Raw genomic sequence first — 23719 nt, forward strand, 5'->3', positions numbered from 1 at the left:
CGATTTTTATCCGCTACGAGTCATATATCTCTTGCACGAAGGTTCGGCTTACTTTCATGAGACACCCTGTGTATAAAAAATGTCAGGTATTTGCATAGGGTAATGGCGTCCTTGCAATCCGCAACTACCTAACACTTTGACGGTACGTGCTTTTAAAAAGAGATGCTGATACATGATTAAAGCAGATGTGAATCATCCATCGTTGGCATCTTTATGGATGGTACCAGGAATTTCAATTCGTGCTCATGGTAGGTATTGTTTTTTTGTTCACAATCACCAATTATAGGCCCAGTTTTATCCCCTTTGGGGATTTCGAGAAATTCCCAGAACGCGATTACGTTAATTAGGCTTTTTCATTCAGCAAAAGTTACTTGTAATATGAAAAAGGAGTTAAGGTATTGGAAACAATAAACTTTTTGCCCTCATGGAATTCAACTTGGGATATAAAGAATGTCGTAAGGTAATGAAGTGTTGACGCCGTTTCTCCGGGCATTTTAATTACGTGTTTCTGATACATTGCATATTGCAAAACTTTATGTTTTTATGATACAGGTTGAATTTCAGGAAAAAAGTAGCTGATGTGCAAGCCTATCAATGTGATAACCACAAAACCATTTCCTATAAACTAGATACGTACTCATTCCAACCTATTAATCCAACTTTATGAACTAAGTTTCAATCAGCTTAAGCTGAGCCATCGATTAAAAAAACAATTAAAACCGGAGATAATCTTACTTACCTGCTGGATATTGCTTTCTGCGACAACAAAACATAGTGATGGAAAACCTTTAAGGACAAGATACTTAACAAAGTCAAGTGGCAGATTCCAACTATTGTTCTCAATTTTTAACGTGGGAAATGTGTTTAAGAACCCTACAGAGGGTCACAATTGATGCGCTTAAATGACTTTACGCTTATGCTCCAAAGTAAGAAGTGGAGAAGTAAATTTGCTTTTAAGTAGTCTTGTTACAGACAATATTACACTGTTTATCACTACTATTTAAAGAGTACCTACACCAAACCACTTTGATGATGTTGCAAAACTTTCCCATGGGTTGTTTAAAGGTATCACACATTAAATAAAATTTCGTTTCTCTCTCTCGTTCTTAATGTTAGTATACCCAATTTTAAAGTAAAGAAGAAGAACACATAAAAGCAAGGCTCTCGTGTGTGGTGCATTTTATCTATGATTGTCAGTACTATTTTTCTTCTTCTTGAAATAGGCTTTCAGAATGTTTTCCCAGCTTTATGGAGTTTCTTGCGACGTCGACATCCAGCTATCCCTCCACCTCTTTGATGGTCTGCTTGGCGGTCTTCTAGAGTGTGGTTTTCCGTCTCTCGCTCTTCCATTCTGTTGATGTGTTGATTGAATGTCCTGTATGTACGTCTTATTTCTTGGTTGGGTATTCTGTCAAGTAGCGTGTGTCCCGTGATACCTCGGAGCGTTCTCATCTCTGCCGTTCGGGTTATGCTCTTGGTTCTGCTGGTATCTGCCGTGGTTTCTGCGGCATATGTGATTATTAACCTTACGCATGATTTATATATTCTGGTCTTTGCTTCTATTTTTAGGAACTGGTTGTTCCATATAATGTCTTTCAATCATCCGGCTATTCTAGAGGCCTTATCTATTTGATTCTTTACCTCAGATCTCCTGTCTTGATGGGTAGTATCTGAAGGACATCACCTATTATTTCGTCGTTAACAGCTAATTTGCATTTTCTAGGTTCTTTTGCTACAAATAGTGATTTTGTCTTGTTTATTATCGCAATCGACATATTGTAGAGTTTCGCTGTCAGGTAGAATTGATAAAGTAGTCTCTGCAGCTGATCTTCGTTTTCTGATATAAATACTGCGTCGTCCGCGTAGCACAGTATTGTTATTTCTTCTTTGTTAGTTCTGTAACTTCTGTCTTTTATTATTTCGTTCATGATTAGGTTAAAGAGTGCCGGGCTTAGAGAGTCTCCCTGTCTTATTCCTGTTGATATGGGTACTTCTTGGGTCAGGTTCACATGTATTCTGGTCATTGTATTGGTGTTCAAGTTTTCAATAGTTCTAACTATTTCTTCCGGAATGCTGCCCCGTCTCAATATGGTTGTGATGTCATTTAGCCTCCCTCCATCAAACGCTTTGCTCAGATCTATGAAGCACATATACGCCTGTTTCTCGTATTCGATTGATTTCTCGACTATTTGTCGAATAATGAATATGGCGTCTGTGGTAGACCTGTTTTTCCTGAATCCCTGTTGTAGGACTATTTTTGTATGTCAATATTAATTTTGCTTTGGACCTGAAATGGGAATAATCTCCAAAAAAGTGCTTGTCTAAAAAAGACAAAACTAAATTGTGAAACCTTATTCTGTAAACTTCACTGAAAAAATAACAGATTATTTTATAATGTAGACATTTTTGAATGACGAAATATGTTTTTTTTGTTAAATTGGAAGTATTGTTAGCCATATTATAGCCACCAAATTTATTGTGAAAGAATCCAGTGACTTTCATCTTTTTTTTCTCTTTTATATTTATTATTGATATTGTATTATGATCATTGATATTGTGGTTCGATGTCTCTGTATTCCGTCATTTTTGGAATTTCAACGACTGTAAAAAACTCAAAATGTTTGTCTTGAATTGCTCTTTTACTTTGCGATCGAACCTAATCTAACCGCAATACGATTGAACATATACAAAATATAAAAAAAAACAAAATGAAGAATAGTTAAATTTTAAACTTACGCTCTGCCAGTGGTAACCGCGTTTTTCCGGTTCTAACTGGGTACACCTTGTTTACTGGGTGTAGAAAGTAATTCTGAACATTTTGGTCTCCTGCAATATTTCTCTAACTCTAGCCGTTTTTGAGATATTCGATTTATTAAATTTTTTTGAAAATTGCATCAAAATTTTGGAAATTTTTTATCTGAGCTGTAAAAAGCTCAAAATGTTCGTCTTGAACTGCTCTTTTAATATATTCAGGGTGTAACAAAAAATTCCGCAGCTCTAGCCGTTTAACAGATATTCGAATTTTTACTTTTTTAAAAAGCTTAATCAATGTTTCTAAAATTCCGTATCTCCGTTATTTTTGGGGTTTCAGCGACTAAGTAAAAACATCAAAATGTTGAAATTCTTGAAATTGGATCAACATATTAGAAATTCCGTATCTCCGTCATTTCTGGGGTTTTGACAACTGCAAAAATGAAGTTAATAGTATCAATTTGAGATACTACAATAAAAAGTAAATATTTTTGTCTGGTTAACTTTTTTCGGAGAAAAATAGTCTTTTATCGTTATTTCCCTTAACTCTTCTTATGAAATATCACATAAATCAATGTGTAAGAATTTTTAACTTAATTACACAGATTAATCTGGATAATTCTCAAATTTTAGGAAAAATTCAAGGAAGAATTGAGTCAACTTTATAACTATTTATTGTAAATACATGGTCATGTTTTCAATTTCACTTCTACTAGTTATATAATTTACCGGTAAAATCCCCTTTGATCCACATTGCAGCAAAAGCACTAATATGTTTTGCAATTTTCTTGTAATTTATTTGATGGCCGAGACTGGGAAAAAGTTACAAGACGTATCCACTTTACAACAACACTCATCAACACTTGCAATTTATTAAGAAAATCACAGGTAAATGCAAAACGTTTATCACACTTTTCAGCACCACATAGCGGCATTCCTAGAATAATTTGTTGATGTTCAGCTCAGAAACAGCTATAATCAGAAAATCTCGTAGAAATGAAAATTGCCTCGTTTTTATTATAGCATCCTTCACTTTCCACATTATAGGCTATCAGTGTGTCTCTGTTTCCTGCACTAAACTTGTTATTTATGTTGAAAGTTGGAAGCGCCACAAGATGTAGCGTTAATAGATTCTCCAGCAAAAAGTTTGAACTATTCCCACTGTAAACTTTGATGAAGATGCCCAATTAACTCTGACGCTAAATTTGCCTACAGCAAACAAAATAAATGAGTCCAGACAATGCCAATTGACCTTTAACAAGGTTGAGGCATCATAACGAAAGTACCATTTGTCATGTTCTCTTGCAATTTTCGTTGACTTCCTCAGTCGTTGGTTACCACAAGATATGTGGGTCAGCTAACCGTTATTATTTCAGAACCACTCTTTTCGACTGGTAATCTGTGTAGGTTTCAGCGACATTAGGAATTATGTCATTGGGTCCACAAACGGCAATCTCGGCTAAAAATCGAGTGTGACCGTTGACCTCTTTGTGTTACTTTTCTTGCACTTTGTCCATTGTCTCCGATGCGGGCTAATTGGAAACCAATCGCTAATTATAACTCTAGGACCTTAACAAAAACGTGTTTCATGCTTTTGTTAGGAAAGGAGTACAAGTATTTTATGGATCGCTAATAAATAGATTGTTTGTGGTAATTGGAAGATGGGAGGAAATTGCAGTTTTATTGTAAGGTATGTTTGAAGTTTTACAGCACGCTATTTTTGCAGGATGTAGGTTAATTCATACAAAATTAGTTTTCACACTAATTTTCCAATAACGATGGCGTAGAAGGGTCACAAACGTTATTTTTCTTAAATTCAGACTTCAAACTCGAAAATTTGTTAAATTCTAACTTCAAGGAAATTAACTAAACTCCCTTTGAACTCAAAATTTAGTTAAATTCGGACTTCAAATTGTTAAATTGCAAACACTCTTCGAACCAAAATAGTAGAATTTGTCTACTTGGCAACATTGCAAACACACTTCAAATCAAATCACTCACTTCATCAAACACTTTTTGAATCAAATTAGTGGAATTGGTGAGTTTGCAACATTGCAAACACACTTTTGAACTAGTTTGGTAGAATTTGCCAGTTCACCAACAAAGCGAACACACTTCTAATCAAATTAGTCGAATTTGACCATTTGGCAACATCCCAAACACTTTTCGTACCAACTTAGTAAAATTGCTTAACTTTCCAAAGTTTTTGGGTTGGAAAGAAAAATTTTCAGTAGAGTTGGACAAGTCTGGGAATTTTCGTATTTCTTCCGAAACTTTCCGGGAAGATACCCGAAACTTTCGAATTAGCAATTTTCGTTTGTGGTTATATGACGTATTTGACATTGGCAACATTGACATTTGGTGTGTCAAACGGTCCACAAAACAAACATTGCTAATTCGTTTCGGGTAGTTCCCGAAAAGTTAATTTGACCAACTCTACTTTAAATCAAATTGGTAGAATTTGTCAGTATAGCAACAATGGGAAAACACTTTGAATCAAATTTAGTAGAATTTGTCAGTTTGATAGCATTGCAACTAAATTCTGAGTTTGAAGTTGAAATTTAAGAAAAATAACGTCTGTGGCCCTTCTACAGCTTCGTATCTAATAGAGGAGGGTCTTTCTGAAAAAACGATGAGTTGTTGAGCAGTTTGTATTGAAATTTCTTCTGTTAGTTTCTAAATGGAAGAGTTACTGTAGTAAAGTAGTTAGGTTAGTTTTGTTTTAGGTTTAGTTATTTCTCCATTTATAAAATAACTTGGCATCCCTGGGATCTATTGTTTGTAGTTTTTATTTGAAATAATGGATATTAATCAAGATAATCACTCACGAGACAGTTTCGGTGACATAATTTTGCAATTAGACAAATCACTAGAATTTTGTCGTCCAACGGTTCAAGAAAGGAAATCTTTAGAACGACCCAGTCCCGACAGTGATTGTCTTAACAATACAAGCCGAATTGTTACCACAAACAATATCTAACTATTTTTGGTAAAAAAAATAATGACAGAGACTACCAATAAGTACTTAACTAGCGGGTTCAAAAAGGTTAGTGAGTTAACTAACCTATAAGGCCCATGACCTACAAACCTACTATAAAATCATTAGTATGATGCATTGCAATGAAATTTTAATAATTCATTATTCGCCGATCCTTATGAAAGCCATTATTTGTGCAGGATGAGATTTACTTTTCGATCTTTTGCTGCTAGGCACATGGCACAAGTTAGTCACCCGTGAAAATAATGGCATTAAAATGCCAGGAGAATTTATTATTATTCTGAGTTGATGAAATGAGTAAGTATTCGCAAATTGGACAGTCCCACAAAAATGTTGTGGTTAATTGGAAAAAACAGCAATGTTCTGGAAAGTAGTGAAAATATTATCAGCAACTAGCTACAGAAGTAAAGGACTCCAAGAAGTCCAAAAGAATGGTTTGGTATAATATCAGAAATCTTACCAACTCATAATAATTATGGACAAAAAATTTTGATTTCTCAATGTTTGTAGTAGTAAGAAAATGCAATACCTGCTAAATTACACTAGTTAGTTATGTGTGTCTGTCATAATTTTTGACTAAAACTTTTATGGCTTTGATCAAAATTTCTTGTACACTTAGTATCAAATGAACATTGTTATTTTATGAGTTAATTAACTACCCTCCGCACAACGGCACTTACTGCACTTTAATCGTTATCCAGAAAATCTGCATTGAATTCAGAATTTAATTATTGACACATTATTGATTCTATTTCAGAATTTAGATGCTTTATTACAGCATAGTTCATTTAGAGCTAGTTGTTTTTCTTACAAACACATTGCTTACAGCTCTGTGGTACCTTCACAAAACTGTCACTTTAATTGATACTTAGGGACGTTTGAAACAATTGTAACTATCACATTTTCTACAAACCATTTTATCTCAAACTCACACCTTGTCAAGATTCCATCATGTCTGTTGTTTAAATCCGAAAAAAAACCGTTGAAGATTCCTATTGCTTCCAACGGTCTAAAGGGATAAAATACCACTTCAAAGTTACAAGGATTTATAGGCAGAATTACCCATCATTAAAAGTCTTAAATTGAAAAAAGCAATATATTATACGGCTTTAAAAGCAGCCAGTCTGATTATAGGGCCCGCCATCAATAAAATTGGATAGATGGATTTGGCGGCCAGGAGTTGTAAAAGTATAGTGATGGGCGTAAGGTAAAGTAAAATTGGAAAAGTAAAATTCAGTGTGGCAGGAAAATGTACCAATTTTTCCAGTAAATTCCAATCTGACCATTAAATTTATGGGTAATATAAAATAAGGGCCGATTACTTCAAAGATATTAATTTACTTCAAAAATATCATTTTTCTGTCATGGCTGTCATTATTTTGAAAAGTAATAAATCTGAGTCACTACACTTTTCATGTACCCTCTGTATAGTAACTTTCACCGTGTCTGAGTTATTTAGCAAAAACTGGTTTAATTCAACAGATTTTCAAATCAGTTTAAGTTGTGATTTGAAATTTGAACACCCTGTAACTTGGTTGTTTTTGGGAGTTTAGGGAGGTTAAATGACTCAAATTAACCGTCTTGAGCTCCTCTTTCCAGTGGTCTTGAGAAAAAAATTCTATCTAAAAAATTGCGTGCAGGGTGACCAAGAACAATCAATCACCATAATTTTCATGCACACCCTGTATACTGGAAACAAAAACGGTCCTGTAAGTTTACGGTGTTGGGTTAAGGAGTTAATTAGAAACGTTTTTGGTTTCTTGAATTTTTTTTGTAACTTTTACCGTTTCCGCGTTATTAGGAAAAACTAGTTTAATGCAACAAATTTTCAAATCAGTTGAAGTTGTGATTTGAAACACCCTATAACTTGGTTGTTTTTGGGAGCTCAGGGAAGTTGAACCACTCAAATTAACCGCCTTCGGTTCCTCTTTCCAGTGGTGTTGAGCAAAAAATTCTATCTGAAAAATTACGTGCAGGGTGACCAAGAACAGTCAATCACCATACTTTTCATGCACACCCTGTATACTGGAAGCAAAAACTGTCCTGTAAGTTTACGGTGTTGAGTTAAGCAGTTAATTAGAAACGTTTTTGGTCAATTCTTTTGTATCTTTTACCGTTTCCGAATTATTTTGGAAAAACTGTTTGGTGCAACAAATTTAGAAATCAGTAGAAATTGTAATCTAAAATTTGAATACTGTTAATTACAGTCAGGGACAAAATGGCCTGTAAAACCCACTTAAAGTAACCGAATCATGTTTTTAAGCACGTTTTTGGAATCCTCATTAAATTTCCTATTAAATAACCTACAAAATCAGGTAAAAAAAAAGTGGTGTCAAAGTAGAAACTGTCAGAAAGACGGTTTGAATTGACAGTTAGGGACCAAATCGCCTGTAAAACACACTTAGAGTGAGAAAATGACTATGTTTACCACATTTTTAGAATCCTCATTAAATTTCCTATCCAATTTACCGGTCAAATTTTCCTGGTAAAGTAAAATATTTACTTTACTGGTAAATTACCCATCACTATAAAAGTACATTAACACGTTCACTTTCTGATAAGAAAATAAGTACTATAGGGTCTATTACCCTTTATAATACAATATTTACGTCATTTTTCGATTTAACTCTTACATCATTAGTGGCTTAACAGGACAACATTATAAACATAAATACCATCCGTGAAACAGGTGTTAGGCGACATACCACTCAAGTGGCACACCGTATGAACGACAAAATACAAGGTTAATAAACTTGACCTGAAACAGCTTTTTCGAACATTGTTCAATAACGATTTGATTAACTGTATTTTTTGCTCAAATTTGCCATTTGAAATATTTTAATTGCGTCTGTCTAGATTTGTTTTATTCGGTCGTTAAATCTGAATAAGACTGAACGCCGACGATTTGTGAAAGGAATCTGCGGATCTAAAACATTTAAAGTTGTTTTATTACATTTTTTTGTATCTGTTAGGCAATTTACGGTTTAATTGCTGTATTACTTAAAGTGACAGTGTCATCTGGCAAATGTTATCTCACAAATTGTATGGTTGTTTGTTAACAACGATACGTGTAATTGAAACATCAGTTGTTTTGTTCGTATTTATTTAGCTAGGAAGTCTTAGAACTACTTAAATGATTGCACTGTTTCTCATGCAATCAAGATTGCCACCCACTCACCCATGCAAACAAACTAACTTGAAAGGAAGTAGGGAGTTTCATGGTTTCAGGCTCTAATCAGATGTAGAATGTTTTCTTCCTTCAGTCTTAGAACCTGAATTATTTTTTTCGTTTAGTGTTTGCAACAGTAGCTATTTAAACGTACATGAATTAGCAAACGACCCACAAACTGAATAACTAATTAATTTAAAACAAAATACAGACCACTGTAGTTACTCAGATTTTCAGTTGTTAAGAAATAAGTTGAGTTGCTGTAAGCTTGAGTTTTGGCCTATTCATCTATTGAAAAGAACAAAATACACTAACTTAACTCAAAGTTTTTTGAAAGACGTGTGAACTAAAAATTCTCTCCATTAACCTATAAAACAGTATAGTCCGGACTCGTTGCAACGCATTCAATAGCTTTGTTCCATCTTATCCATTCATCAAGTGGCTCATTTAGGTGTACAATGTCTTTATTAACGTTAAGATACGTCTTGTTACCGTATAGCATTGGGATCATTAAAAGTTGTTTTGTGTCATTCCTTATTAGGTTTAAATAACGATGTGTAATTAATGAACAAAATGTCATGTTGGTATTGTTAAAAGATCAAACATTAACGTTTCCTAAAACATATTTTATACTACAATAAGTTGTTATCTTTATTATTATAAGTAGGTTTTGGTACCAATTTTACTTGCGAAGATTGTTGAGTATATAAATTCAAACAATTAAATAGAGAGTTAAAAAAATAGAAGTAAACAAATACAAATTCTCTTTGATCAAATTAGAGAAAGCTAGTTATTGTTAATCGTCAATTAATTTGCATGACCGTTTTACGATTTTTTCCCAGTTGATTAATCATGGAAGAACGTGCGCTTCATTGATTTCATTGATGAAATCAAAATCGGTTGATTTTGATAGATCCCTATTTTAGTGTACTAATTCCAATCTTAATAATAATTTTTTTCGTAAGCTAAACTGTCGTTATTTCAACTTTACAACTTTGGTTTTATGAAAAGTATGTCACAGTTAAAGCAATATGATTAACATATGATTCATCTGAGAACAATGATACAAATGAAATATAATACAAACATCTGTAAAAACAATTTGATTATTTAGATAAACTGAGCAATAGAGTTCAGTGAGTTTAAAATTAGTCACACATACCAAATATATTTGGAACTTGGCTATATCGGGTAATTCGAATTCGACCTTCACCATTCGGATCTCGGAAACTATAAGAGATACGAGAAAGTTTGAATTGGGGCAAACTTGCGCAATTTGAACTAAATCTTGATTTCCGAGAACTTCCAAAGATATCCGAAAGAAACTAAAAATTTAATTTTTTGTTTTACTTTATTTCCGACCTTTTTTGAAGTGATATATTCCATAACTAAAAGCATCTTTTCGTTGCAATTTGTAGTCCGATGTCATCATCAATTTATGGATGCTATATTGGATTTTTAGTGCATTTTATTCTGATTTCAGTGATGTAGAACAACTAAGGATTAGCTGACATATGACAATATAAGTAATTTTACCTTTGAGTTAATAAGACGTTTTAATTTTAAGAAACATTTCTTGACAGTACTTGTCATACGGAACTGGCCTGCACATATTTTTACCCAAAAGGAAAAAAGTACTATTTCAAACCCGTATTACAAATTTAGTAAGTTAATAATATGAGGACAAGCCAACTATAAATCAGGAAAAGCAACAGCCTCACATAACTTTAGGTAAAATTTGATTTGATGTTTTCCAAAAGCCAAATTAAAAAAAAAATAAAGTTGCACAAACATTATAAAAAAATAAAATTTGGATATAAAATTAAAAAGTTTCTAAACCTAAAACTAAAACTTGTAATTAATGATCCTCCTTGAACTGCCAAAAATAACCAAGTTACATGGTTCATTCAAATTTCAAACCACAAGTTCAGTTTTTGCTTAATAACTCGGAAACGCTGAAAGTTATGAAAAATTTGCGAGAAACCAAAAATGTTGTTTGCAAGACTGTTCTTGCTTCCAGTATACAGGCTGTGCATGAAAATTATGGTGATTGACTGTTTTTAGTCACCCTGTATCAATTTACAGATACTGAAAACAAGAGCTCAAGACGGTTAATTTGACTGGTTCAACTTCCCTGAACTCCCAAGAATAACCGAGTTACAGGGTGCTCAAATTTCAAATCACAATTTCAACTGATTTGAAAATTTGTTGCATCAAACCAGTTTTTGCTAAATAACTTAGAAACGTTGAAAGTTACAAAACGTTTGAAATAGAGCAAAAATGTTTGAAAAGAACTCCTAAATTCACCTCTGGAAGTTTTACAGTCCGTCAGTGCCGCCACTATACAGGGGGTGCTAGAAAAGTGTATTGATTCAGATTTATAACTTTTCAAATAAATGACAGCCATGGCAGGAAAATGATATCTTTCAAGCAAATATTGATAAGACCCATAAATTTACTGGTAAATTTTCCTGTAACACTGAATTTTACTTTTTCAAATCGTACTTTATCTTACCGGTAAATTTACGCTTATCATGAAAATAAATCTAGCGGCTTTTTCTCCAACCTAAATATTTATTTGTTTCTCTTTTTTGTTGCGGTTATATCATTCTGCAAAAAGAAAAATAACGACAATGTAAGTTACGAAAACTTAATCGAACAAAAAACTTAAATAACTAACTCGTTTCCACGAAGTTACATAACTAATCTCCTATTCGACTAGAATATGTTCTTAGTTATTAGGTAATAAAAAATCCAATTGTTCTGCAGTGAAGGATAATCTAAAGCGACTGCAATGTTATTTTTTAACCAACCGGTTTGAAAAAAACAACTCGCACAAGCCATTTCAGACCAGAAAAAATACAAGCACTTATCCCATTTAAAACATACAAAAACTGTCGACAAGGCGAGTAATTGCTCAAAAACGTGCTTCAATCTTGAAGTGCCAAGACACTTTCAGACAAAAATCACCATTGAACTCTTCTGGTCATGCAAATTATTAAGATTATTATTGGCCGTAATTACACGTTGTAAAATATGGATAAACGTCACGAACCGTTAGTAAGGTTGTCATCCAGATAGGAACGTCCAATTAAAGTGATTTGGTTCAAAAAAAATGAAACACATAAACGTTGCTGTCCGAAAGGCAATGAAGCATCAGATTCTGCTTTTTTTTTCATTTAAATAGTTCGGTCTCATTACTCATTGTACGATTACAATATAATTTGCCAATGATTGTTTTAAATTGCTCTAATGAGACACAGGAATGAACAAACAAGACAAAGATCAACATAACTTTTTTCTTGTCACTGAGTAAATGTAAACAGCACGCTTCTAATGACTACTAAAACTAATCATAAACTAACACATTGAGTTATGAAGGTAAACGAAAAAAATAGGATTTTTATCACAAGTACCATTAGTTATAATTTAACGAAACACACAGCATATGGCCTACGCATGTAAAGCAGCAGACTGGGAAACAGAAAAGGTCAGAAAACCTCTTTCGCCACTTACGAACAGGTTTTCCATATACTGGACACATCCTTTCGCTATTACTTAAGTAGTTACTCGTTTAGAACAAGCACTTTACATTGTCCGTTAGTTAAATATGCGCTATGCGCGGGAAAAAGCTTGAAGTTAAACACTTCTTAGGTACATTAGGGACATCTTTTCTGCCCTTTGGACGCTCTTTATCTACATTCAATGACTTTTATGTCCAGCTTTTGTAAATCGGTTGAATCAATAGGAATGATATGAGTAAACATCACTGACTAAGATGTTAAAATAACAGCGATTCTGTGGGAATGACTGGTAGGTGGTTGTAGTAAAAAATCCGTTAAATTTAACGGTTACTAAATATATTGATTTGGCCTAAATCTTTCCGAATATTATCGCCATAACGGTATGATTGCTAATAATCTTAGTCACTTAATTTAAAATAGATAGTCAGAGTGGTCATACGCCCATTTTATGATAGATTTTACACTAATTGATTTGTCAACAAAATTTGATTGCTACTGAGTTTAAAGCAAGTAGTTTAACTTCAACTACACAAGAACAATGACATATTAAATTCTTAAAAGATATTCCAACAAGCTGTATAAAATGCGTACTATCCTGTTACAAACTGTTGAACATATTCTCTATACTCCATATGTTTGTCTTGTACTTGTCATTGAAACACATTTTAAACTTGTAGCTTTAGATGTTCGAAGTCTCAAACATGTATGGAATGGATTGAATTAGAAATTGAAAAGTTTGTACTACAAATGTTACACAAAATTGATTTATGGTTTGACCATCATTGATGCGGATGATTTCATGTGGTTATAAAAGTACTAGGTTATAAAAGTACTATGGTAACTCATTTATGCACTTTAAGCAATATTCTGATTGCATCAATCAAAAAATCTTTATAATTAAATGTTAGGACTAGATTCCAGATTTGTAGAAATTTTGCTTTTTGTTGTAAATAATAAAAGCAACCAACCTTTGACATCTAATGTGAACGATTTATGCAAAAACACGTCATTTGACAGATTTTCTTGATGCTTTTTTTGCTTTTTTTTGTGCTTATTTACTGCTATTTTTGTATAGTTTACCTAGTTTTTTACAAGGTTTCAAATGCCTTAAAGGCAGTCCAGATCCTTCAAGGTTCTTTTAACTGTCCAAACGCCTTCCAAATCCTCCTAAAGTAGTCTAAAAAGGTTTTTAAACACTACAGAAACTCCAAAATGCTTCTCAAGCAGTCTAAAGCCGTTCAAAATAGTCTAGAAGCTTCCAAAAGCTTGTAGAACACTCTTAAGGCTTCCAAATAATCTTCAACTAGTCTAGAAGCTCTCAAAAAACATTCCAAAACACTATAGAACCTCTAAAATGCCTTACAAAGCAGCCTAGAAGCTTCTAAAAGCTTCCAAATGTTTTTCAATTTATTTAGAAGCTTTCAAAAAGTATTCACAAGTCTTAAAAGCAGTCCAGAACCTTAAATTCTCCTAAAGTAGTCTAAAAAGAGTTCAAAACACTACAGAAACTCCAAAATGCTTCTAAAGCATTCCAGAACTTTCAATATGCTGTTAAACAGTCCAAAAACCTTCTAAATGCTCTCAAGTAGTTCAAAACATTTTTTAAAGTTTTCAAAACAGTCTAAAATCTTCCGTGTTTCTAAAGCATTTGGAAAACAAATTTTGCATCTCTGAAAAAGTTTTGTGCTTTTTTACAGCTTTTTATGCTTTTTTAAAGAAATTGATTTTGCTTTTTAAGCGCTTTTTTTTTCACAATTTTTGTGCTTTTTAATCTGGACTCTAGTTAGGACCATAAATTTCTACTTAGCTCCTATTGATTGAAATAGCTGTGTACATTATTAATTAGACCAGTAATAACAGTATATTTTTTATTAATAATTGAAACAAATTCGCTGTTAAAACACCCGTTAAATGAATTAAACCTAAGTGACTAATGGCTTGTGGTACAACATAATCGCTATGTAACCATGTGACTCCGATCTATCTTTTATTTGTCATTTGTACCGTTATATTCTAACGTTCACAAGCACGCTGCGTACACCGAGAAATTGTTGCTTCCTAACAATGGGGCATATCTTCCTCGATTACGATGATAATTATTTAGTCTAAATGACTATAACTACAGTATATGCGTTTCCTGTCGAGTAATGTCTTTTAGGTCTTTTGTTTTGTTTCAAAACGAAAGCTCTACATTTACAACTATATAATTTTTGTTTGAAACATTAAAAAATTTACGAACAAGGTAAACCGATTTCAAAACGTTTTTTCAAGATATACGAATATTTAAAATTCAAATGCAATCAAATGCGATCAATAATAATTTATTATGACCCAAAATTGTTGGTTTTAAATATGATAATGGTAAACAGAAATATTTTTTTGAATATTAGTGTAGTAGCACAGTTTAATAATATACTTTTAAATTTTCAAAAAATTTAATTACCGGAGATATCCAAAAAAACGAAACTTTCAAATTTACTTTTTTTATTCTTGGATGAGATAACTCGAAATACATTACATTTTGCCACTTTTCCTCCACTACAACGTGACAGTTATATTGGATATCTGACTGATTTTGGATATCAACTTTCATTTTACACTTTTTTCCGATTACGCTAATACCTATATCATATTATATGATCGGTTTAGTCTTGCAATTTTTCAAAAATAACAAAAATTATTTTATTTTAAGTTTTGTAAGATAGTTCAGATAAATGACACTTTGCCATTGCAACTTTTCTTCCTTTTTTCGCTAAAACATGACAACGTCACATTTAAAGTTCGACGTTTCTGTTTTCGGTAACCATCATCAATTTTATTTTTCTTTTATGTGCGAGTCTAATTTTTCACTAGGAATATTACAGAAGTTTTTTGCTTGAAATTTGACATTAAAAAGTTAATTTCAGAATTGTACCGATTTTACCAAAATGTCAATATTTTTAGTGACCAAAACTTATAAGAATATCCTTCTTAATAATATTCCTTTTCACATTAAAAAACTCATTCCAGTATTCTACTAATTTTGAAAATGTAAATTTAGTTGGTAAAGTTTATTATTAGATTAACCGTTCCTATAATGCACTAAAATTTGTATTAATTTTGTGTTTTAAAGACGATATTATTATGATTACGACTATGACTAAGAAGTTGGGTAAACCCGGTCTAAGTAGTAACGTTACTGTTAGCTGACGTTAAGTTCAGTCTTTAACCTTAAAAAGAGTCACGTGATTCAGTATTTAAAATTAAAAAAACGGTCACGTGACCTCTCAAATACGATTTTGCTATTTAGAAGAGTGACATGACGTTTAGTATTCCGTTTTGACGTTATAAAAGAGATTTAAAAAAAATAATGATTGAAAAACGTCAAGTGACCATTTTCACTGTAAAACACTTACGTGATTTTAAAAATATTAATTTAAACTGAAAAACGTTCACGTGACCTTTCAAAACGATTTTTCCATTTACAATTACGTGATTTTCAGTACTCCCTTTTGGCATTAAAAAAAAGAGTCACGTGACTTTTAGGATTCGATTTTGACGTTAAAAAAAAGGCTACTAGACCTAAAAAAGATGATTGAAATTTGTCACGTGGTTATTTTTACTGTAAAAAATATCAGTTTAAACTGGAAACCGGGCACGTGAGTTTTGACGATAAAAAAAAAGTCACGTGATGTTAATGTTGATATTTTAACCTTAAAAATAGTCACGTCATTCAGTGTATCAGTTTAATAATCAAAAATGGTGATGTGACCTTCATGATTCTGTTTTGACGTTTAAAAAATGTCACGTTACCTTTAAAAATAAATTTGTTGATTTAAAATCGTCTCGTGACTATTTTCCGTGTAAAAAGAATCACGTGACTTATCAGTTTAAACTCTCAAACTCTCAAATCTCAATAACATTTTGGCATTTAAAACTGTCACGTGATATTATGAATTCCATTTTTTTTACCTTTCAATTGGTTGATTGAAAATATCACGCGACCATTTTTACCTTAAAAAAAGTCACCTGACTTTAAACTTAACAACGGTCACGTGACCTTTCGTTTTGACGTTAAAATGAGTCACTAGATGTTTTTAAAAATAAATTTGATGATTGAAAATCGTCACGTGATTTTCTGTATGTGTGGGAATTTTTACAAATTGCTAAAGTTTATTAAAATAACCGCTCTTATAATACTCTAAATTTGTACTAAATTTGTCCTTTAAAGACGAATTTCAGTAATATATCGGTTTTACAAGTGTCAATAATTGATAAGCTCAACTTTCGGTAGATTGAGAGACAATTTTCTACGGGTATTTTAAAAGGTTTTTAATAATATATTTCGAATATTCTCAGGAAGGTTATTCCAGTAAAATTAGGCTTCTAAAAAAATAAAATTAGGCTGACATTTGTAAATTAATAAATTCCCAAAATTCAGTCATTTAAGACCTAATTTCAAGCGGAAAACTTCTGAACTAGTAGAAAAGTTGTTCCAGTCAATTTAGACCACAATTTGACATTATTGTAAAATCGGGAGATTGCTGAAAATAGACTTTTAAGGTCAAATTGCGAGCGAAATACTTTTTTGTATTTTTCGCAAGAAAGTTAAATTACAAAAAATATAAGCAGACTTTGAAAGTACTATTGTCATTGTAAAAAGGTTTAATTAGAATTCAACATTTTTTCGTTTATTTGAATAAACGAAGAATAAATTAGGTTAGAATTCGAGAAAGTGTCATTTATTTCCAGTTCTTATCAAATAAATCACCAAAAAAAAGTAGTTTTTAAAATTTATAAATTTTTTTAATCAACATATAACAACCGGTTTAATCTTTGATTTTTTCTTACAAATTTTGAATGGAAAATCTTGGCAAATTAGTATAGCTTTTGTCTACAACATAATTTATGAATAACAAAATTTTTTGCAAGGAAAAAACAAGATTTTATTTGATTTTGTATAAAGCTTACTTAAAACCATAATTTACTAGTAAAGCAATTTAAAGTATAGTAACAAGCAAATGTACTTCTTGCAAATAGCATTTTTATTTTGTTACACTGTGCATATTGCTCTGAAATTGGCATATCTAAATATTACCAATGCACCATTCAATAAATAAAGTAACCCTCGTTTATTAGTCAAAATGTTACTTCTTTCCTCCCTACTTATAACATACAACATTTTAAAGTCACATAACATATTTATAGATATCTTGCAATTAAAAAGGAAGTGCAGCATTTCCATCTACATACTTGATTATCTATAAATAGTACCTATGAGAATAACATCTTACACTTTTATCACATTGAAACTATATGCAGATATTAACTATTTAACGATTCATTGCATCTTGTAGGAGTTGTCGAACACGCAATTTGAGTAATTGATGTTCACATGTAACATTAGTACGGTACTTTAGTAGTTTAAACTACACTTTGAAAATCATTGGCATTAGAGAACGGTTTAATAATGTTTTTTTCCCAAAATCCAGTTTTAATAGAACGAAAAGATATAATTTTATGAGATGATTTAAGCCTTGTCAAATTGATGTTTAGTTTAACGATGGGGTAATTTGCCACGGAAACGGCGGGAGTATAGCTTTTTGATTGGACAATTTTCTTGTTGGGTCCTATTGTTAAAAGTAATGATGTTCTTCCAATGATAAATGTGAGAAGTTTATGTCGAGTCATGTAAACTGAACTCTTGGGAAATATAATTATTATTATGTTGCCAGCACAAATTGGTAAAACATATCTGGTTAGCGTGATTATCGTTTAATTTCCTTGCTAATTGCTAACTTTATCTTCTCTTTTGATCAAAAATAACTGGTATCCTCAACTTTTTGGATCAATTTCTAATTAATACATCATATATTATACAGATCGTATTTATTTATGTGCTTATTTCCGAGAATTTAATGACCGTCATTATGAATTTACAAGTTCAATTTATGGCCAATTAGAATACTTTGCATGTCAAGATTGGCAAGGCGGATTATTCCGATCAATTTGATAAGTAATGCAATTATCATTTTTGTGAATCGAGTTAGTGTGGTTTCTCGGTATGCCTAAATACCCATGTACAATTACAATAAAATATTTATTAGAAGCATCTCGAGAAGAATGTGCAATTATTCAGGCATGTTGCGGTTCAAGGTTGGTCAAAAGAGGTGTTGTTTCACAAATTGTTAATTATTGCCGAAGCTAAATGGCTTGGATGTTGGCATTCTAACCATACATCATCGGTCTATTCGTATCCTGCCGGTTGTATTTTACTTTCCGGCCAACATCAATTCAGTAAATATGCACATCCCATTAACGACTTAAGGGGCTTTTAAACAAGTTTCACATTCCCAGATACTTCTAGCTGTTAAGAGTGTATCATTACCCATACCCACTCTTGCCTAGTACTATTACTCTTGAATAATAATTTTAACGGTACGCCCTGGTTGGTGGAGGCTCATTTTTTAAATACACAGAGTACTGGTCAATTTGGTATGAAGGCGTTGTGATGACTAATTTTTTACAAACAAACATTGAAAATGTTACATGCAAACTGATTGAACTGATTTCCTTCTGTACTGACTTACGTTTTTTTTGTTTCAGGTAATTTCGCTGCAAACTCATTTAGTCGGAATGCCAGCAAGGTCGTTGGAAAAACTTCTTAATGGATAGGTATGCAAAGTAATTGGGCTTTTAAAGAGGGGTGGTCTAGTTAAGAGATGGAACAATAATTACCCATGAACTGAAGGGACGTCTTTAGTGAGATGAATTTTATTCAAAATTATAGGGATCTTTGACGTTCAAGGAAGTAATTTATAAATCTTTTTTTCTTATTTTGACTCGATGATGATGTGGTTGCTGAGGTTATTAATTAACTAAAACCCCACCTTGTTGTGGAAGAATTACAAATTAGTGGTGATGCAGAACAGCTGCATGTCAAAAAAGAGTGAGACCATACCTAATCAAGCAAAAAGTCAAAAATGGTAAGTCTGCATGTGCAACATTTGCGTAAATTACAGCACTGTACGTAGTTGTGATTGGTCAACAAAAAGCAACAAGCTGAAAGCTGCTTTTTTTTGAGATTTAAACAAATGCTGCACATGTAGACAGCATTACTATAGTTAGGATGTTAGATTAGATTAAATCTCTGGTCCTATCCAAGCTCTAAGATTTTTTAAGTGAGGTAAATTGGCAAAACCCTTTTTCCCAAAAGATTTTTTCAAATATTGTAATGTGTTATTGTGCATATTCTGTAAAAAACTGTTTATGTCTTAAATTGTAAAAATTATAGTTAATACAGTCAAAGTAGAGTGAAGAGCTAGTTTTGGCCCTTAAAAAAACTTCAAATAAACAGCATAAGTTAAAATTGGAAAATGACTTACCAGTAGCCAAGTATAAATTAAATTGATATTGCAATCAGCTACTATCTAATTTAATTCGATGACTGTCGCTAATTTAAATGAAGAATATAAGAATCATAATTTCAGGGTTTTACAATGATTTCTTTATATCGAAAATAGAAATTAACATTTCTTCACTTACAATGTCTCATAGCAAACTTATAATCACGCTTAAAAAACTTTTACATAAGAAACCTGATGTTGAAATATTTTCTGTAAAAGATATTGACAAAGCTTTACCAAGTATTGAATAATTTGTAATAAATTTTCGTCAATACAGTGTGAATCTCCTAGAATTGTTATGTATTGATTGATTATGATAAAAACTAAAACAAAAATAAGACTTGAGTTGATGAGATTCTTTTCGCTAAAATTTTAAAAAATAATGTAACAGTCTTCTTTTCTATTGGCGTAAGAAAATGTACAATCATTTGTTTACTCTGAGTTGGTTTTTTTAATGAAAATTGGATTTAGCAGACCGGTACGAAACTTGCCGACGTTTTGCCAGTTTTATTTACGCTTCCTCAGGGACTAAACAAATTTACAAAATAAACTTTTATTGTGTATATATTTAGTGCCCTGAGGAAGTCAAAATAAAACGGACAAAACGTCGGCAAGTTTAGCACTTTTATTAACTGATAAAATGCTGTAATTTTGATACCAACGTAATTTGGCGTAAATTTACACTTCTCTGTTAATAGTCATAACGGAAAATTACATAATTTCTAATGTAATTAATAACTAGTTATTCAACCAAACCGTAATTTTACTGAATTTACTTAGATTTTGTACAGATTTTATTACAATAATTCTTATCCAATGTATTATTATTCCTTAAAGTTGTGGTAAAATTTTTGAAACGTCAAATTTTAAGTAGAGGTGTTTTAATAGAACAAAACTGTTAATACAAGTTATTGGGCTTTTCTTAAATTACCGGAAAATATTGAATAAATAAAATAAGAAAACATGACAAATATAAAAAAACAGAAAAAATTTAATATTGATTAATTTTTAATGAAACACCCTGTTCCAAAAATATATAATAACTTGGCATTTGGTTTAGCCATTTTCGAATTATTGGTATTTAAAAATTGTGATTTTAGTGTTTTAAAAACACAGTTACCATGGATTTGGATGATTTCAAGGTTATAGAGGACATTTTCTGAGTCACATGACAGGTGTCAATTTTACTTTGCAGTGTTGCCAGCTTCAAGTTAACTAAGTCACGATCACGTAACATGCTTTTACATTTTTAGCTGTCCCAACTGTTTAAATATAATTTACAGACTATTCAAAGTCAAAGACGACATTTTCCGGGTCACGTGACTGTTGTTGACCAGTTTCAACTTAACTTTACAGTGTTGCCAACTGCAAATTTAAATTGTCACAATCACGTGCTTTTACAATTTTAGCTTTCTCAGCTGTTTAAATCTAATTTACAGTGTACATTCTAATTACATGTACATTAACACACAATTGCAACAACGTACTTTTAAGCTAAATTAAAATTCGGATGAGACAATTCAAGTAATAAATGTCAGTCAAAACAACGCTTAACCTAACCTAGAAATACGTTGGTGCTATTGGTCATTAAAGATTCTCTTTTGATTGATATTTTTAAAAAGGAAAACTAGATTTCTAGAAACTAGAAAAAATAACGTTAAATATTTTTTGCTTCAAAAACGTACCTTTCTGAAGCACTAAAAAAACACCCTGAAAAAATATTTAAATTTTACAAAAATGATATAAATTTTAAAAAAACAGCGAAACTAATTTTCATAACTAACCCTATTATTAGTAGTACTGAGGGCAAATACAACTTCAAAATTCCACATAGGAAACTAGTGATTAAAAGAGAGAAACTACTAGAAAACAGAGAGCTACAGAAAGATGACTTTGAAATTGACATGTGTCGTAATTGGACAGTTAGTCACAAGATACCATTTCTGATAAAGTTTCTCGCATTTATGTATAGTTTTGAAATTAATTACAATTATTTATTTGCTTAAGTGAACACTTTTTAAATTAATTGTTAATTAAATTTAAAAATGTTTCAATATTAAACTTTGATAAACCGGCCCTATTAATTCTTATTAAATGCGTCCGCCTGGACAAAATTAATGGACAGATTTGTAAATCCCTTAAAAGAGCTAAAGTTACCGGAAATTTAATAACAGCCATGTTAATTAATTTTCTGTCAAACTGGCTTTGCTTTTTCTACATTCCTCGCATCTACGTAAAAGCCCTGATATCCTATTGCTAATTGAGACTGGAAAAAAAGCAAGTTCATTACTAATCCTCTAACTAATTTACCTGCGGAATACTCGAAAAACTTGAAGTTTTCAATGTAAAAAGTTGATGGTAAATAAAACAAGTTTTGCTTAGTTTAAGGTATATTTATTTTTACAGTAAAAAACAATACAGTTTACACTTCTAAATAGAGTCATTGCTTCTATAACATTGCATCTACACATAAGTTGAACTATGTTTACAATATTCCATTATTGTAACAATGTAAATATTCATTTGTGCTTATGCAAATTGCGTCAAGAACATCTTATAAAGTCATATAACCGTAAAAATTGTACATACTACATTTCATTTTCGTCAATTGTACACAAAGACATTTGCTCATTAAAGCGCACAGTCATTCCTTCAAGCAAATCTTGAATAGTAGAGAATTTTGCACTGTCCTTAATGTCCTCTTCAATCAGCACTGGCTTGTCAGACTTTAACGTTGTATTTCCTTCTTTCAAAATCATATTTTGATTGTTATCACTTTCTAATGTGGTTTCAGTCACGTCACTATTGTCACAATCACTCTCGGTGGCTCTCTCTGAAGTAACGTTACTATTCAAGCTCTCAGTAACCGAATGAGGTGTAAAACATAAACTAGCTTTACTACTTTTGTGGTTTTTAAGTTGCTCACGTTGTTTTTTCATATAAGCTTCCCTTTTCTGCACATCAGTAAGCTTTTTGGTGTTATATTGTTTGCGTTGAGCATACAATCTTTCGTAAACGCATGCGTTAAGGTTACCTCCCAAACATTCTTTGCTGTATCTGGATTTTTTTCTGGCCGGTTCGTGGTAAATGCATGGTTGCATTTTTTCTGACATTCGTTTTGAGGCTGGTTTAGCAGTCCAAACTTCTTTTATATAACGCACTGCTTCTACTTTATGGGGACAGGGCCGAGGTCTGTTTTCGTATAATCTTTCGAAGCAGCTGCTTTCCTGTTTACTTTGAGAGCTTTGCCTACTTCTGCTACTTAAGGTAGAAACTGGTCGAGGTATTTTGGAAAAACGTCGATTACTCTGGGAACTTTCAGTCTCGAAACTTAAATCAAAGTTTTTCCTCTCGAAGTTCAGAGATTTAATAGGACTGCTGGTATTGCGAGGGTGGATTTTAGCAAAATTATCTTCGCTAGGTTGTTGATAAACTCGTTTTCGGTCAGTAGTGACAGTTTTATCGCACCACTGTCCCATTGTAGTGTCCCGTTTCACTAGCACCGGTTTTTTAAACTTGTAACTGGTCACTTGAGGGTTTTCCTTTAAAACATCCCGAATTTCTTCGATGGTTACACTAACTCCAGTTTCTTCCATCAGCTTCTTTTGGGTTAAACTTAACAAACTTTCCATGCTCCAATGACCTCGATATGTGTAGAGTCTGTTGAAAACTACCAGTAACTTGGAAACTACCTGCGGATCTTTAGTGAGCCCCATTTTTTAGGTACTTCTTCACAGAACAACTCAAAATGCTAAGACTAAGTTTAATATAAGATCCAAATTTTATTGGGGTAATGAACCCAGACAACACAAATATTCATTGTCAGTTTTACTACGAACGGACCGGTCAAAAATGCAGTGTCGAATATCATAAAAACACTTAGGGAATGCCT

The 23719-nt window shown here is 32.1% G+C and overlaps 1 protein-coding gene across 1 annotated transcript in view; it reads left to right on the forward strand.

Moving 5' to 3' along the window:
• tyn (trynity) overlaps positions 1 to 23719 on the forward strand; it is a 106854-nt gene that overhangs the window by 31682 nt on the left and 51453 nt on the right. The gene's annotated exons all lie outside the window — the stretch shown is intronic.

The sequence above is a fragment of the Ips typographus genome, linkage group LG2 (genome assembly GCF_016097725.1).
Source record: "Ips typographus isolate SLU linkage group LG2, UJ_Ityp_2.0, whole genome shotgun sequence".
NCBI lineage: Eukaryota > Metazoa > Arthropoda > Insecta > Coleoptera > Curculionidae > Ips > Ips typographus.